The sequence below is a fragment of the Sparus aurata genome, chromosome 13 (genome assembly GCF_900880675.1).
Source record: "Sparus aurata chromosome 13, fSpaAur1.1, whole genome shotgun sequence".
Classification (NCBI taxonomy): domain Eukaryota; kingdom Metazoa; phylum Chordata; class Actinopteri; order Spariformes; family Sparidae; genus Sparus; species Sparus aurata.
Genome location: NC_044199.1, coordinates 29,582,789 through 29,589,202, shown reverse-complemented (window position 1 = coordinate 29,589,202; position 6,414 = coordinate 29,582,789). Strand labels below are relative to the sequence as shown.

The 6,414-nt window shown below is 46.3% G+C and overlaps 2 non-coding genes across 2 annotated transcripts; one reads left to right on the top strand and one right to left on the bottom strand.

The window, feature by feature from the left end:
- Nucleotides 1-917: 917 nt before the first annotated feature.
- On the bottom strand, nt 918-999 carry trnas-gcu (transfer RNA serine (anticodon GCU)). The gene has a single exon. It is a non-coding gene; the product is annotated as a tRNA-Ser (tRNA).
- A 108-nt stretch (nt 1,000-1,107) lies between these two features.
- On the top strand, nt 1,108-1,180 carry trnaa-agc (transfer RNA alanine (anticodon AGC)). Its single transcript has one exon. It is a non-coding gene; the product is annotated as a tRNA-Ala (tRNA).
- The last annotated feature ends 5,234 nt before the right edge of the window (nt 1,181-6,414 follow it).

The following is a 6,414-nucleotide window of genomic DNA, read 5'->3' as shown; positions in this document are numbered from 1 at the left end:
CTTGAAAAAATGTCTGTCTTTTGTAAGTTGTTGAGTGTAGAGAAACTCTATGAACTTTGTGAAACGTTGCCCACAATACTTTTTTTAATTATTTGGGCCTTCTTGTAAACTCAGCAAATGTTATATATGAAGTGGTCGCTTGGGACACGTGTAAAATCATGCTGATGCCAGGTTTGAACTGATGGACTTAAAGCTGTCCACTTCTAATAATGAATGTTGATGTCAGCTCTGACTGTCCACTTAGTCACAAACATTCAGATGTGAGTGTCCTGCACTTCGGCCACCGCTATTTCTTTTTCTGCACAAATCAGGAACATGGAAAGTATTTTGGGCATTTTTCCATCTTTATTGTTTTATACTGATTTAATTCTGAAGATACACAATGAGCTGTTTCTCTCTTCTTGTTCCATGGCCTCTGTGTATGTAAAGCCTGTTGTTAACAACTCTGCAGACTTCTGTACGCGCATCAGTAACTGCTGCGTGAACTCCTTTGAGGATAGTCTTTCCTGGGATTGGAGGCATGTCTGTGTGCTGATGATAATTGGCTGTCAGAAGCACAATTACTTTGAAAAATGCTCTGCGGGATATTTTTTCTTTAGTGGAGCGTCTTACTGCGGATAAAAACAGTTATAGAGAATAAAAGTTGGTAGCAGAGCAGAATACACGGCATATTCAGTACGTTCACAGAAACACTTCTTCCTCTTGTTTACAACTCAAATATGAGTTCTATTGTCACTCCCTCTTTATTTGACAATTTGCAGAATGATGGACAGCCTTTGTTTATCCACACAGATTGTTTAACTCAATACACGTAGCGAATACCTGCTTTAAGTCAGATGAGAAACAGTCTGAATGTGAGTTAAAGTGTGGTAGGTTGCTGACATGTGAAAATGAAAGATTAAAAAATAAATGTAGTGCGACGAGGATGGGATTCGAACCCACGCGTGCAGAGCACAATGGATTAGCAGTCCATCGCCTTAACCACTCGGCCACCTCGTCTTCGAGCGGAGCACACGTTCGTGTGAGCACGCGGTGTGTGACCGTGAAAATCCAAGACAGTCGGGACTAAGTCAGGTCTAATCGCGGTGCATTGTGGGAGATGAAAGAGGGGAATTAGCTCAAATGGTAGAGCGCTCGCTTAGCATGCGAGAGGTAGCGGGATCGATGCCCGCATTCTCCAGGACGCTTTTGCTCGCAGTCTTCCTCTTCTGTTGATGACATGTTTTGATGTATTGAATTCATTCAGCGGGTTTAAATGTTGTATGTAATAACACTGTTATAAACGCCTGGACTGTGATGGGGCTGTGATGATGTGAAGTTCAGAGTTCATTGTTGTATAGACGTTCTTACTGTATATTAGTTGTATTACCTGGTTTCCAACACTCCATATGCACACTCTTTAATGTGCCACCTCCTGGCCGAATGAATTAACACCCTTAGCAGAGGACAGAGAGACTGAGGCTCAGCAGCTGAAGTGAGGACATTTCCTTTGTATTTACTTCTGGGTCTTTGATATCTTAAAACATATATATGTGACGGGTCACAGCTATCATCGAAATGCAGCTCCACACTACTGTCGCTTCTACAGACCACAGACGACGAACAGGTGCATCACGGGGCGTTTATTACACACAGTTCCCTGCAACACAGCATACAGCACAGCAACGGCGTGTAAACATTTGCGTCAGTCTCGGGATAATCACAGTGAAGTCCTCTTTTCTCTGTGCCCCAATAAACAATAACATAAAATACACAAATCTTTTCATATCAAATAGAAACAGAAACATTTCATCCTTGTGTGATCGTATAGTGTATATTGTTATTCCACAAACATAAGTAAAAACCTCCACATAGTCCATTATGTAACATAAAATTGATTTTAAGAACAATTTCAATTTTTCCAGAAATGTTTTGTGTAGTGGCGCACCGTCAGCCGGGGGGGACGCTCCTCGCCGTCAGCCGGGGGACGGACGGACGGACGGACGGAGAAGACCGCGGCAGCCCACAAACACCCGCTATAAAGCAGCTAACATTGAAAATGAGCGCTGAGCTAGCAGTATAGCGGCGCAGCGGCGTTGTTCCACCGTCTGGGGAGAACCCTGACACTTTAAAACATCATGACAAAATGCACAACATATTACCTGCAACACAGCATACAACACAGCAATGGCGTGTGAACATATGCGTCAGTCTCGGGATAATCTGAACAACACGAAACGAGGGAAAGCATTTAAACTAGTTTAGCATCATTACAAGTCTCCAAAAAGTAGCTTTATAGCGTAACAAATCACAGTAAGTGCTCAAAACAGTTAGCACAAATCTCAACAAGTACATTACACAGCAAAATATAAAGTATGAACATCTGAAACCTTTAACAAAATCGTTAATTATCCCGGACCATGCAAGAGGACATCTTACCACAGGGAAGTCCTCTTTTCTCTGCGCAATTCCCACGCCAGCCACAGCGCCAATAGATGGCAGTGTTGCACCTTTTTTTGCCATAATTTACCCAGCACAAATCTACTCCGTTACATAACTTTATATCTATCATATCATTAAAAAATTTAGTTAATTATTCAACAGTTAGTTCACTGTTAACAAGCAATTGAATGCTTTATAAACGACTTATTAGCAATTGTTTATTGGACATTGCAACTGATAATATTGTTTCTTACCTGTAGAAACAATAGCACTCTGTGGCTGGATAGCTGCTCTGACTTGCCCCACGAAGCACGCCCGAGCCGACTGGTCCGCTGCCGCCCTGCCAGCTCTCCTGGACGCTTACCTGCGCCCACGGTCTGCTAGCCTGCTGCTAATCCCCTGCGTCGCTCAGTTGTTTCCCGTCTCCAGCGAAGCTACAACCTACACGCTTTACTCCTCTACCTCCACCACACTGGTTGTATCGCTTCATCACCTGGACCATCTACTGCTGGACTACATCGCTGACCACCTTGCATCATGTGGATTTTTAACCTGTTCCTCTGGATTGCGCTGTGTCTGACTCTGACAAGCGCTACTCTGCCGCCTCGTTACTCGGTAACGGAGTTGTTACGCCTCCACCACAGCCAGCACACCACCACGACATTCTCAAACGACCGAGATACATCCATAGAGGCTCTGGACGAAACTTTCAGTACAGTCAAAACAACAGCAACACAAACATCCGCTCTTTTTGGTCCACTGAGCCCAGCCCCCCTCCCCTCCCCCGCTCTGCCCGTCCTGTCAGTCACAATGTACTGTCCCCCCTGCTCAAAGCAACCACATACACACCACTCACCTGTCTGAAACTCTGTCTGCTGAACATCAGATCCCTCAGTAACAAGGCTCTCCTGACCACCGACTTAAAGTCACTCCTGTCACTGTCCCCCATCACTCCTCTTTTGAATGTTTAGCTGCAAAACTCACAGGCCCAAAACCCACCATCATTGTTACCATCTACAGGTCACCAAAACCCTCTGCTGTCTTCCTCAATGAATTCTCGTCACTACTAACATCTGTATGTGCCATGTCTCCCACTGTTATCCTCCTTGGCGATTTCAACATCCACATTGACAACCCGTCCAGTATCTTTGCCAACGACGTCACATCACTCCTGGACTGTCTCCGTATCACACAACATGTCAACCTCCCAACCCATAACAAAGGCCACATACTGGACTTAATCTGCTGCACTGACATCACTCCCACTAACCTTGACATCACGGATTTCCCCATCTCTGACCAAAGCTGTACTTTTTGACATTCACACCCAACTTCACAAAGTCAAAGAACAACGGACCATCTCCTTCAGAAACATCAAACCTATCAACACCACAGATCTCTCCACCCTGATCAGCTCCTACCCCAGCCCTCCCCCAGCATCCTCCCATGCTGACCTGGTGACTCATTACAATAACTGTCTCTCCTCTTCCCTCAAGACCCTGGCTCCTCTGAAAACCTGCTCAGTCTCATTTACTCACACTGCTCCCTGGTTTACTCCTGACCTACGCCAGCTCAAAGCCACAGGCCGTCGACTGGAGGACCGTACTTGGACCACCTGCATCGGTACAAGAACGCCCTCATTACTGCCAAAACTTCTTACTACTCCAACCACATCAACACTGGTACAGGCAACAACAGAGTCCTCTTTGCAACGGTCAGCCACCTAATTCAGACTCCTAAAACCCTCCCACCAGACATATCCACCGATCAGTGCACTGCCTTCCTGGACGTCTTCAGCTCTAAAATCAATACCATTCAGCAACAACTGGCCTCACCCTGCACTTCCTCAAATGATCCAGCCTGGATGATCACCACCGGCCAACCTCTCATCAGCTCCCTCTCTGACTTCACCCCAGTATCAGAACACACCATCTCTGACCTCATCCGCAAAGCCAAAACCACCACCTGTCAGCTTGATCCTCTTCCCACCTCCCTCGTCAAAGCCTGTCTGCCATCCATTTCTCCCATGATCACCAACATAATTAACTCCTCCCTCACCACTGGCACTTTGCCCCCCCACTCTCAAACTGGCTGCTATCACACCCATCTTGAAAAAACATGGTGCTGACCCAACTAACCTTAACCTTTACCAGCCCATCTCCAACCTCCCCTTCATCTCCGAAACACTTGAAAGGGTGGTTGCCACACAACTACAGTCCCACCTCGACACAAACAACCTCCATGAACCTTTCCAATCCGGTTTCCGTCCAAAACACAGCACCGAAACAGCCCTTGTCAAAATCACCAACGACCTCCTCTATGCAGCTGACTCCGGACTTCTTACAATTCTCATCCTCCTCGACCTCAGCGCAGCATTCGACACTATCTCCCACACACTACACCTGGACCGCCTGGCTGGCATTGGGATCACTGGTGCTGCACTCCGCTGGTTTACATCGTACCTCACTGATTGCCAACACTTTGTGCAAATAAGGGACCACAACTCTGGCTGTTCGGGTGTTTCACTGGGTGTCCCCCAGGGGTCAGTCTTGGGTCCACTCCTCTTCATCATCTACCTCCTCCCCCCTGGGCACAATCCTCTGTCATCATGGGATCCACTTTCACTGCTATGCCGACGACACACATGTCTACATCTCCTCCAAACCCACCGCCGCCATCCCTCCCACCTCCCTCATCACCTGCCTGGAAGACATCCGGAGCTGGATGAGCAGGAACTTCCTGAAGTTCAATGGCAATAAAACCAAGGCCCTGCTCATCGGCTCCAAATCCACCCTCACCAAATCACAACACACCCCAGCACCACCCATCATCCCCACCCATCATCATCGACAGATTCCCTGTACCCTTCTCCCCCCCAAGTCAAGAGCCTCAGCGTCATTCTGGACAGCACCATCTCATTTGCACCTCACATCAAAAACAACCCCCGGACTGCCTTCTTCCACCTCCGAAATGTCTCCAGACTCCGCCCAACACTGTCCCAGTCCAGCACCGAAATCCTGGTTCATTCATTTGTCACTTCTCGCATTGACTACTGCAATGCCCTCCTCACTGGACTCCCCACCGGACTCCCCACCAAACTGACTGCAAATCATCCAGAACTCAGCCGCCCGGATTATCACCCGCACCAAATCATCTGACCACATCACCCCTATTCAAATCCAATTTAACTGGCTCCCTGTACAATACCGCATCCACTACAAAAACCTCCTCCTCACATACAAAGCTCTCCACCATCTAGCCCCCACCTACCTCTGCGACCTCCTCCACAAATACAGCCCCTCTCGCACCCTCCGCTCAACCTCTGCTGGACTGCTAACCATCCCCACACCACGCCTCAGTACCATGGGTGCCCGAGCCTTCAGCTGCTCGGCACCCAGACTATGGAACTCTCTCCCCCCACACAAAAGACAGTCGGACTCCATCACAACATTCAAATCCAAACTCAAAACCCACCTGTTCAAACTGGCATACTCACTCTGACTGGTCACTGTGCACTACACTTGTCTTCTCTTTTCTTTTTCTTTTTATGTAAATGTTTGTTTTTAATATTCTGTGATTTTATGCTTTTATCCAATGTAAGGTGACCTTCGGTGACTTGAAAGGCGCCATCAAACAAATAAAATGTATCGTTATTATTAGAATTACTGAACTATAAATGTGCCATATATCACTGATGGTTATTGTAAAGTGTTACCCATATGAATTCTCTTATTTTGCACATTTTAGGTTAATATTCCGACCTTATTCTGTCCTTCTCTAATGTTGTATCATAGCAGGAGTATGGATGTATATATCAGTCAATGTTGTGTTATTTTAACCATTCTTGAGTCTGTTTTTATATAGTGTGTTATTGTGAGTTTTGTGACTTTATGTGAATTGCTCCTGCAACAGTGAAATGAAATCTATCTATCTATCTATCTATCTATCTATCTATCTATCTATCTATCTAAATATGCTATTTTAAGCCTTTCC